Consider the following 11820-nt stretch of genomic DNA (forward strand, 5'->3'; position numbering starts at 1 on the left):
CGTAGCTAGTTGCGCCCTTACTTTGTTTCGAGTCCGCTCAACAACTTAAGTGTGCTGCAACTAGTCGCGACAAGGTTTCTTGTCGGAAGCGGCACCGCCAGCAGGCTACTGACGTCCCGCACTCAGCGCTCGCGGCTCGGGTGCCTGCGCCGACAAGTTCCCTAAAAGCGTAGGGTGAAAACATACAAAGGAAGGAATCTAGTAAAGGAAATAACGTAGCAGTCGATACCAGAAATAGAGTTATATTACAAGATAGCTTGTCGCAGCTCGAACAGATTGTTCTCATAACATGATTAGCAGCGACAAGGAAAAAGAAGAAACGGGCGGCTTAATCTACGCGATCGCCCTCAACGCTGTTGATCTCGCTCACGTTGTCCACTATGGGTGCGACAAGGGCCTTGAGCGCTTCCAGATCGGCATCCGGCGGCAAGGATTTGAGGACGTTGGTGAGGTTGAGGCCTGGATTGCGGAAGGCCACCTTCATCAGCACCTTCTGGAGAGCTCCTGCACAGATCTTGCGTGACTCGTCGGCCAGCTGCTTTGGGATCTTCTCCCGGAGTCGCTGGAGGGCCGTCGCCACGCCTTTGAAGAATAAGCTGAGCTTGGCGCTGGGCTGGAGGTGCTCATCGGAAGAGTACCCGAGGTCTTCCATCCCCAGCTGCGCCAGCTCCCCGTCAATGACTGCGGTGATGTTCACCAGACCCTCGGTCCAGTGCTCCACAGTCTCCCTGAATGCGTTCTGGGTGACGGCAATGCTCGACAGCAGCTCCTCGTCGGCCTTGATCTTCTCCGACAAAGTCCTCTCTCGCTCCTTGGGGCCGTCCAGCGTCTGAGTCAGCGTAGCCAGCTTCAACTCGAGATCCGCGTTGGAGTCCTTGGCGGTGCTGAGCTCCTTGCTCCTCTCAGCGAGAAGACCCTGCAGCTCACCATGGGCGACAGCATCCTTCTCGCGCTCACGCTTGAGCGCGGCAAGCTCCTCGCCGCTCTTCTTGATGTTCGCCTCCAGCTGCGCCACCTTCGCCTCCAGCTCTTTCTTGGCGGCCTCGGCAGCTGTGGCAGCATCCCTTGCTTCCTTGAGAGCACCGCCAATTGCTTGCTCGTGCTCGGCAAGCTCCTCCTCGTGGCTGTCAAGGTTAACCTTGCGCTGTGCCAACTCTCCTTCCCGTGCAGATAGCCTCTCGGCAGCAAGCCGCTGCTGCTCTTCAACCTCCGCCTTCGCAAGGAGGGAGGCTTTCCTCTCCTCGGCGACTTGCTCCTGCTCTTCTGCTAGGCTCCGAAGAGCCTCCTGCCTGAGGCCCCGGAGCTCCTCCGCACGCTTCTCAATGTCAACTCCCGCCCTCGCGACAAGCGCTTCCCGAGAGGCTAACTTGGCTTGTCGGGCGCGGTAGAGCGACGTCAGCCTTCGCAGCAGCCGCTCCTCTTCAGACTCGTCGCTGCTGCCTGGCGCGTCAACCAGCGTCAGCCCGGCGGAGGCAAGCACCTCTCCGTCCAGGATTTCTCCCTCGACCGGCGCCCTGGAGCTTGACGCCCAGGGAAGCTTGATGAAGATTCCATCGCCGGCCTACAAGTAGGCACCGGGCTGCGGCTCTTCAGAGCCTGGCTCTGCGGCAGCGGCGGAGGGATCGACGGTCGGTGTAGCGCCAGGCGCTCCTGCGGCCTCGGGGCCGTCAGTGCGATCGCCAGATCCCTCGCCAGCTGCTGCGGCGGCAGCCTTGGCGGCCTCTTCCCCGGCGGGCTCGTCAGCACTGGCTTCTCCTTCGGTGGCAGCGGCGTCGTCGGTGTCGCTGCGCATGTTCTCCTCGCCGGCAGCCTCGGTTTCCATTGGCTCCGCGGCAGGTGGATCTGACGCACGGAAGAAGGAGGAGAGTCAAGCAAACACTCAAAGAGAAAATCATAAGAAGAAGAACCCAAGGGAAGTTTTTAAACAAGTGGATTACCTGTACCAAGATCTGCAGTTGCGGTCTAAACCACAGCGGGGTCGTTGGTGTTGTCCCTTGCCGGAGAACTGCCCCTTGCCGGAGAATTCTCCCTTGCCGGAGAACGCTCCCTTGCCGGGGGATCCTCCCTTGGCGGCATAGTTGAAGCAGATGGCGCTTCTGGAGCGGCTTCCGGGCCCTCCTGGTGAGGCTGCTCTGCTCCTACGCAAATCCAACAGTCAAGATATCAGCAAAGGAAAAAGCACTCATGAGCACCTGACAACAGGAAGTAAGTTATGAACTTACGCTGGGGGCTGCTTTGGGGAGTAGTTGCCGGGTCCGTCAAGGTGGTCTCACACAAACCCCCTGCTGACACGGTGGGATCATCCTCGATGACAATCACCAGGGCCTTGGCTCTCTTCGCCGCTCTCTAGGCCAGCGTCCTAAAAAGGAATAGGTTCAGATTGAAGCAAGTCAGATACAAGACAAAAACAGCAAGAATTGAAGAACTACAAGAGCACAAAAGAAACTTACTCTTCCTCTTCCTCATCGGAGCTGAGCGCGGAGAGGTCGAAGTCCGGCTCCCCTCCGATGCGGCGAGGCGGAGAAGTAGTTTCCCTTTCCCGCTTGGTATGGGCGGTAGCGGTGGACCAGGAAGATCCCTCTCCAGTTGCCGCAGCAGCGTGAGGCGCTCCCGCGGCAACAGTACTTGCCGCGGTACAGCGTGTCATACGGCTCGGCGGCTGTTGGCTCGCTTGTCGCCCCGCTACGTCCCCGGCCCTGCGGAGACGCCTTCTTGGTGCAGCTGGGGGCTCCACTTGCGGCACGGTATCTGAAGATTTGGGCCCGACAAGGTCTCCCTCTCCGGGCTCGCTCGGCTCAGCTTTAGGCGCGGCAGGCTCTTCCTCGCCGGCAAACTCCTCGCGCTCGGCAAGACTTGCCGCCTCTGCCTCCTCCACGGTGAACCCGAACGCGCCCGCGGCAGCTGCTGCCGTAGCCTCTTCCGCCCTAGTGGCGATGCGCTGCAGCTCCGCGTCGGTAGTGTCGCAGGTGAGGCTCTTCTATTCGCCGGCGCGGACCGGCACTTCTACCAAGTCGTCGAAGAACGCTTGTACGATGTCATCCGCAGGTTCTTGCCAAGTTGGGGCGATTCCGTGCGAATCGCACAACGGCATCATCGCGCGGATCCGGTCAAGCGACGAATTGTTGCACAACGGAGCGACGCTCCTCGGCAGCGTGAATGGATGTTGGGGATCTCGTTTGAACAACTCCAGGAGCATCGCATCCAGCTCCAGGACGGTGAAGTTGAAGTTGAGGCCCGGGCGCAGCCTCATGATATCCGCCGAGTTCTTGAACTCCCAGGCAGGTCTCCCCCTCTCCTGCAGGGGGGCAATGCGGCGGTGAAGGAAATCTGCACCGACAGCGCCTACAGTGAGCCCGGCAAGCCTGAGACGAAGGATCCTGGTGATGGCGATCTTCAGCCTCTCGTCTTCCGGGGCCACATTGCTCCAATCATTACCACGCACTATTGGGGCTTGGCGCAGGGCAGTGAACGGCTGCGGGTTCTCCTCGACGATCCAGCACCACTCCGCTCTCCACTCCTCCCACTTGCTGCGGAGCTCACCCTCCAGATACGCCTCCTTCTTGCCGACTCTCGAGATCCAGGCGATCCCTCCGGCAAGCGGCTCTCCTCTCTCGACCCGAGGCATGAAGAAGTGGCGGAAAAGGGCTACGTTGGGGTAGACTCCGACAAAGTTTTCGCAGAGATGTGCGAAAACCGCCATGGTCAGAACGGCGTTGGGGGTGAAGTCAAGGAGGCGGAGCCCGTAGGTGTTCATTATGTCGCAGAAGAATTCCGAGAAGGGCGGGCGGAGCCCGCAATAGAAGAACAGCGCGAAAAAGGGGTACCCGCTTGGAGCCAGTTCCGAAGCTGCGGCCGGGAGTACCCCAGTGCGCGGATGCGCCCACGTCTCCGTCGACCAGAAGAGGTAGTAGTACTCCCTCAGCTCCTTTGCGTCAAGCTGAGGGGGGAAGAGGGCCCGCTCTTTCCGCAGCGCCGCGAGCCACTGCGCCTCGGCCGACTTCACGCCCTTCCCCTTGTCGGCTTTTGGAGCCATGGCGGAGGTGGTGGGGGAGATCGACGGCGTTGGTGATGCTGGTGGCAATGGGGGGCAGAGCGCTGCTCTCTTTCGGCTTTGAGAAGAAGGAGGGGAGCGGCGGAGATTTCCGAGACTGGAGTAGCAACCGGCGGAGTGGGCAAGTTGCCCCTGTTTCCCCTGCTTATAAGGAGGGAGGGGGCGGACGTTTCACCCTTCCGCATAAAGAAACCACCCACGATCTCTCCCACGACGCCGCATTCGACGCGTGCCGTTGGGGAGGGCATGGTGGATACGGAGTAAGTTACAGCATAATCCAGGCCGCGTGTGCCCATGCCCTGTTTTGGGCCTGGCCCAACAGCGCTCGGCACCGTGTGTGGCCCAGGCCCGGGGGCTCCTGTCGGTGTACTAGAATAGGGGTACCCTAGTATCCCGAACTTGTGCACGGGCAGTCGCAGCGCCCCGCGGCAAGGCTTGCTGGGTGACCGCCAAGGTCCTCCATGGCTCCTCTGGAGCCATTCAAGAACAAAGTATTCAAGCCAAGGAGACAAGGCCCCGGCAAGAGGAGCTTGCCGGGAAGGCCAACCAAGGCATTTCAAGGAACTTGCCGCGACGCGCCGCGCGTCCCGGCAAGGCTTGGTGAGCGACAAGCTTCCGGGCCCGATAAGACAACGGCCGCGGCAAGGCGCTTGCCGCGGCAGGTGGCCACTCTGTGCCCACGCTCCAGCGCATCCACCAATGTGTCGCCATGGGGGCCTTTCCAGGCACACGTGGCGGGAGGCTGTGCAGCCAGGGGTGCGCGGTGGCATGCGATGCTGACAAGATCGCCATCGTGGCGAGCGGTGGCGCCCCTGACGGTCCTTTTCTGCACTGTTTGGGCGACACAGACGGGCATTTAATGCCCTTGTCCCCTGCCGTTAGGGTTAGGTAGGATACACTGTACAGGTAGCTGTACCAACCACCTCTCTTTTTATGCTTTTACCCTTCTCTGTGTTGCCACCTGTCGGTGACCCCTTGAGCATATAAAAGGAGGCCCATGCGCAACGTAGAGGGGGTTCGGTTCGGCTCAATTCGAAGCCAAAGAACACAATACAATCAGACAAGCAGCAGTAGGAGTACTATCTCTCCGGAGAGCTCCGAAGCTGGGTAAACTGCTCGTGTACTTCGTCTCAATTCGCTCTTCGCGCGACCTCCGCCCCCCGCCGAACTGAAAGGGGCTCGGTCTGCCGGTCCCATAGGTGTTCGTGGATCAGTTTCCCCGACACCAACCGTAGCCCTTAAGTCACCTATGTAAGTGAGTTCCCCGGGAACAAAGTATATGGCTAGTCGGGGATGTTATCAGTTGCCAATAACCATAGGTAAACATGTTTGCCCCGCCGACTTATTGTCCTGGAGTCACAAGGATTGGACGTGATATTAGGCATTGATTGGTTATCCAAGTTCGAGGGAAACATCGATTGTCCGAGTAAATCGATTCTTCTCACCACCCCAGAGGGAAAATGGATCAAGTATGTGTCTAGGCATGCGCCAAGAAGGACTCAGGTGAATTCCCTTCCGGGAGTTGTTCAGGAGGAAGTACTAGTTGTGAAGGATTATCTCGATGTATTTCCGGAGGAGCTACCAGGCATGCCACCAGACCGAGACATAGAGTTTCTGATCGAGTTGTTGCCAAGCACCGGACCAATATCTAAGAGACCATATCGGATGCCCGCAAATGATCTGCAGAAAAATAAGAAGCAGATTAAGTATTTATTGGAGAAAGGTTATATTCGACCAAGCTCATCACCTTGGGGAGCCCCAGTGCTTCTAGTTGAGAAGAAGGATGGATACTTGAGGATGGTTGTTGATTATCGTGCGCTGAATGAGGTGACGATCAAGAACAAATACCCTCTGCCGATGATCAATGATTTGTTTGACCAGCTGCAAGGAGCTAAGATTTTCTCCAAGATGGATCTTCAATCAGGTTATCACCAGTTGAAGATCCGAGAGCAGGATATAGCAAAGACAGCTTTTACCACGAGGTATGGGCTATATGAGGATACAGTTATGTCATTTGGTTTGACTAATGCCCCTGCCTATTTTATGAGTATGATGAACAAGGTGTTTATGGAGTTCTTGGACAAGTTCGTCGTGGTGTTCATTGACGATATATTGGTCTACTCGAAGAATGCAGAAGAACACAAGGAACATTTGCGCTTGGTTCTCGAGAAGCTCAGGGAACATCAATTGTATGCCAAGTTCATCAAATGTGTGTTTTGGTTGAAGGAAGTTGGATTTCTCAGACTTGTTATATCAGGAGAAGGAATAGTAGTAGACCCTACCAAGGTTGCATCTGTCACTGAGTGGTAGGCACCCACCTCAGTTGGAGAGATCCGAAGTTTTCTTGGACTCACAGGTTATTATCGGAGATTTATTGAGAATTTTTCCAAGATCGTGAAGCCCATGATGGAGTTCGTAAAGAAATACACCATGTTTAAATGGACTGAGGATTGTGAGGCCAGTTTTCAAGAGTTGAATAAACGCTTGGTTACATCCATAGTGCTGACTCTTCTGAACATACACAAGGATTTCCAAGTTTATTGCGACGCTTCTCGTCAAGGACTTGGATGCGTTCTTATGTAGGAAGGAAGAGTTGTTTCATATGCCTCACGTCAGCTTTGACCTCATGAGTTGAATTATGCCACGCATGATTTGGAGTTAGCAGCCGTAGTACATGCGCTCAAGACATGGAGACACTTTCTTTTCAGTAACCGCTGCGATGTTCACATGGATCATAAGAGTTTGAAGTACATCTTCACGCAGAAGGAGTTGAACCTCAGGCAGAGGAGATGGTTGGAGCTCATAAAGGATAAGACATGAGATTGCATTATCATCCAGGAAAGGCTAATGTCGTAGCAGATGCCTTGAGCCGCAAGAGTTATGTTAACACGCTCATAATGGGAGGATTACCCCAGGAGTTAGCCAATGATCTCTGAGAACTTTGCTTGGAGATAGTTCCGAGAGGTTATGTTGCGGCACTGGAAATGCAGTCCACTATGTTGGGAAAGATCCGAGAAGCCCAGAAGACGGACAAGGAGATTGTAGAGATAACGGAAAGGATGGGTAAAGAAAATTCTAAAGGTTTTCGTGAGGATGAGCACAAAACTTTGTGGTTTGAGGATCATATCTATGTGCCTAATGATCCTGAGATCAGGAAGTTAATTCTTCAGGAGGCTCATGATTCACCCTATTCGATTCACCCAGGCAACACCAAGATGTATCTGTATTTGAAGGAGAGTTTCTGGTGGACAGGAATGAAGAAGGATATTGCCGAGTATGTAGCAGTATGTGACTTATGTCAGAGAGTTAAGGAAGAGCACCAAAAACCAGCAGGGTTACTTCACCTTTGCCGATACCTGAATGGAAGTGGGATAAACTTGACATGGATTTCATCATCGGATTACCCAGGACTCGTTCTGGCTATGATTCTATCTGGGTTGTAGTTGATCGCTTGACCAAGGTAGCCCATTTCATCCCCATGAAGACAACTTATACGAGTGCCAAGTTGGCCACGATATACATGACCATGATCATATGTCTACATGGAGTTCCGACGACCATCGTATCAGATAGAGGAACACAGTTTACTTCAAAGTTTTGGAATCAGTTGCACCAAAATTTGGGTACCAGGCTAGAGTTCAGAATGGCCTTTCACCCGCAGACTGATGGACAGAACGAGAGAGTCAATCAGAATCTAGAGGACATGTTGAGAGCTTGTGCGCTAGATTATGGATCTAGTTGAGATGATAATTTACCCTATGCAGAGTTCTCCTATGACAACAGTTATCAAGCCAGTTTGAAGATGGCCCCTTTCGAAGCTTTGTAGGGAAGGAGGTGCAGGACACCATTGTCATGGGATGAAGTTGGAGATTGACATTTGTTCGGACCAGACTTAATCAGAGATTCTGAGGAGAAGGTTAAGTTGATTCGAGATAGACTCCAGATAGCCCAGTCTAGGCAAAAGATTTATGCCGATACTAAACACAAGGAGGTAGCCTATGAAGTCGGAGACAGAGCATATCTTCGTGTGTGTCACGCCCAATATGCGATACTATCCTAATGAGACTCGAAGGTACCACCAAGGATAGAACCACATATTGATACGCTTTTGCAAGGTGGTTATCATTACATCAACATTACATAATAGATGGGGATACATATAAGAGGCATACAATGCCACACGAATACAACATCATACATAAGAGCACCATCCGACTATGGATGAAACACAAACAGAAACTCAAACGACATCCACCCAGCTAGCCCAGGCTGCCGACCTGGAACCTATCCCTTGATCGAAGAAGAAGCAGAAGAAGAACTCCAAAACAAGCAAACATCGCTCTCGCGTCAAGATCATCGCATAACCTATACATGCAACAGTTGTTGTAGTAAACTGTGAGCCACGAGGACTCAGCAATCCCATAACCATGGGTATCAAGACTAGCAAGGCTTAATGGGAAAGGAAGGGGTAAAGTGGTGAGGTTGCAGCAGCGACTAAGCATATATGGTGGCTAACATACGCAAGTAAGAGCGAGAAGAGAGCAAACGTAATGGTCGTGAAGCTAGCAATGATCAAGACGTGATCCTGAACTCCTACTTACGTCAAACATAACCCAAAACCGTGTTCACTTCCCGGACTCCGCCGAGAAGAGACCATCATGGATACACACGCGGTTGATTCGTTTTAATTTGTATCTAGTGTCAAGTTATCTACAACCGGACATTAACAAATTCCCCTCTGCCATATAACTGCCGGCACGGCTTTGGAAAGTTTATACCCTGCAGAGGTGTCCCAACTTAGCCCATGATAAGCTCTCGCGATCAACGAAGGATATACCTTCTCCCAGGAAGACCCAATCAGTCTCGGAATCCCGGTTTACAAGACATCTCGACAATGGTAAAACAAGACCAGCAAAGCTGCCCGATGCACCGACAATCCCGATAGGAGCTGCACATATCTCGTTCTCAGGGCACACCGGATAGGTCAGCCTACGAGTAAAACCAGACCTTAAGTTGCCCCATGGTGGCCCCGCAGTCTTCCCATTTCGGACCAACACTCGAAGGAGCACTGGCCCGGGGGGTTAAATAAAGATGACCCTCGGGCTCCCGAAACCCAAGGGAAAAAAGGCTAGGTGAGGCAAATGGTAAAACCAAGGTTGGGCCTTGCTGGAGGAGTTTTATTCAAAGCGAACTATCAAGGGGGTCCCATAAATCACCCAATCACGTAAGGAACACAAAATCAAGGAACATAACACCGGTATGACGGAAACTAGGGTGGCAAGAGTGGAACAAAACACCAGGCATAAGGCGAGCCTTCCACCCTTTACCAAGTATATAGATGCATTAATTAAATAAGAGATATTGTGATATCCCAACATAATCCTGTCCATCATGGAGCAATCTTCAACTTCACCTGCAACTAGCAACGCTATAAAAGGGGCTGAGCAAAGTGGTAACATAGCCAAGCAACGGTTTGCTAGGAAGGGTGAAAAAGGTTAGAGGCTAACATGGCAATTTGGGAGGCTTGAGGAGCAAATGATAGGTAGCGCAGCAAAGCGATAGAACGAGGCAACTAGCATAGCAATGATAGTAGTGAGATCCAGGGTGACGGTCATCTTGCCTGAAATCCTGCTAGGAAGAAGAACGAGTCCATGAAGAAGACGAACGGGAGTAGTCGAACGAATCCTCACAATCGCAACATTACCAGAACTAAGAAGCAACACCGGAAAGAAACAAACAACATGGTAAATGCACAAGCATAAACATGGCATGATGCATAAACCAGTATGATGCATGTCCGGTTTAATGAGGCATGGCATGGCAAAGTGCAACAAACAATACTACAAGTTAAGTGGAGCTCAATATGCAACTCATTGCATATTGACGAAACACCACATTCAGCTATTTAGTTAGCTCCCGTTTATGTACCCAACAATATTAAATGTTATTAAACATGGCAAGGGGTAAAGCATATGAAAACTACCTATCTAGGCAAGTTTAAATGAGCCCGAACAACAACCAACAATTCCGGAAAATCCCCATGTGCATAAAATGAATTTGGTACTGTTCTGCCCCAAACACAATTTTAATGTTGTTAAACAGGAAAATAAAGTCCACCATGTTAAACTAGGCATTTTTCCACCCCATTTACATATAAAGTTTATTTGAAATGGAGCTACGGTTATTTAGTTATGAAATAAATCATTTTAACATGGCATTGATGCAAAATGCATCCAAACATCAAGCAAACACCTCAAAACAAGGATTCAAAATGATAACATGAAACTACATGCAAAATCAAGTCAGTTTCATATAGAGCACACTCAAAACGGAGCAACGGTTCAACACATACTCTATACAAGCTTAAAGGACAAACTGTCCAAAACAACAACTAGGCATCTTACAAGCATCAAAACAATATGCTACAACACCCAAACTTGATAACAAAAGATTTGGACATGATGTACAGGTAAAGCATGACAAAACATGAACACTGAGCTATCTCCGGAAACAACTAGAACATGCTCAAAAGGACATGGCAAGATTGCAAATAATAACTGTTTCAGGCTTAGCAGAAATAACATCAGGTTGCAATGTTTAGATCTATCAAACGACATGTTACAGGAACTTAACATGCCAAACAAAGGCATGAAATGAATCTACTAATTGCATAGAACAAATGTCCCTTACTGACCATGAGCAAAAAGGGCACAGAAAATATGATGGCACCCATGTAAACATGGCAAATGATATGACAGATTCGTACATGGCAGGAACAACAATAAGTAGACATGTTGGTGAGCTTGAACCACTTACCACAGAGCAATACATGGCATGGCAAGGCAACCAATAGTAAGATGACATGTTTATGAAGCTAAGCATGGCAATAGCAACTTCATAGGGTGCACAGATCACTAGCAAAACACATGGAAAATCTGAACTTAATTTTAACAGGCTGACAACAACATTATTTAGCAGTTTTGAGGGCAAGATAACAACAAGCTACAGAAAGCTATAAATGCAACCAGGGGCATGGATGGATAGAGCATGACATATATGGATGGCATCACTATAAATATTATGCATAGAATGACTTGTAGCAGTAGGTTTATATTGCATCATGTTGTAACAGATTCAGCCTAGCAAAACAGTAACAGCAAGTACACTACTTAACAAGCTCGATGCACTAACTGCAAGACCCACAAAAATACATGGATGACACCACTATAAAGACGACATGATGTAGTTTAAAACACATGTAGGGCTCAAGCTCATAGGATGCACACACAAAATGTAACGAAAATGACAAAACAGCAAGTTATAACAGTTTCAGCAGATTAACATCATATAGCACTCTTGCAACGATGATTAGGGCATCAAGATCGACTCAACTGAACATGGTGCAATGTAATGAAATGAAGAGCATCTCACAATGAACATTATGACATATTATGCACGCAAAATGAAGCTACGGATGTAGAGTTATGATGCGAGGAACATGGGCACAAAATGTCAAAATATCAGGGACTTAGAGGAATTTCGGGGTCAACCTTCGACAACGGATCTGGATCTGGAGTTAGCAGGAGTAGCAGGGAGGAAGGGGCGGCGACGGGGACGGAGCTCCGGCAGGCGGCGACGCATGACGGCGCGGGCGGCGACCCGCGATGAGGCGGCGGCCGGCTCGGACGGCTCGGAGGCGAGGCCGGCGGCGGGGATGTACGGCGGCGTGGATCGAGGGGCTCCTCCCCTCGAGCGGCGGCGCGGGAGGC

This window comes from Triticum dicoccoides, chromosome 6B (genome assembly GCF_002162155.2).
Source record: "Triticum dicoccoides isolate Atlit2015 ecotype Zavitan chromosome 6B, WEW_v2.0, whole genome shotgun sequence".
In the NCBI taxonomy this organism is placed as follows: Eukaryota; Viridiplantae; Streptophyta; class Magnoliopsida; order Poales; family Poaceae; genus Triticum; species Triticum dicoccoides.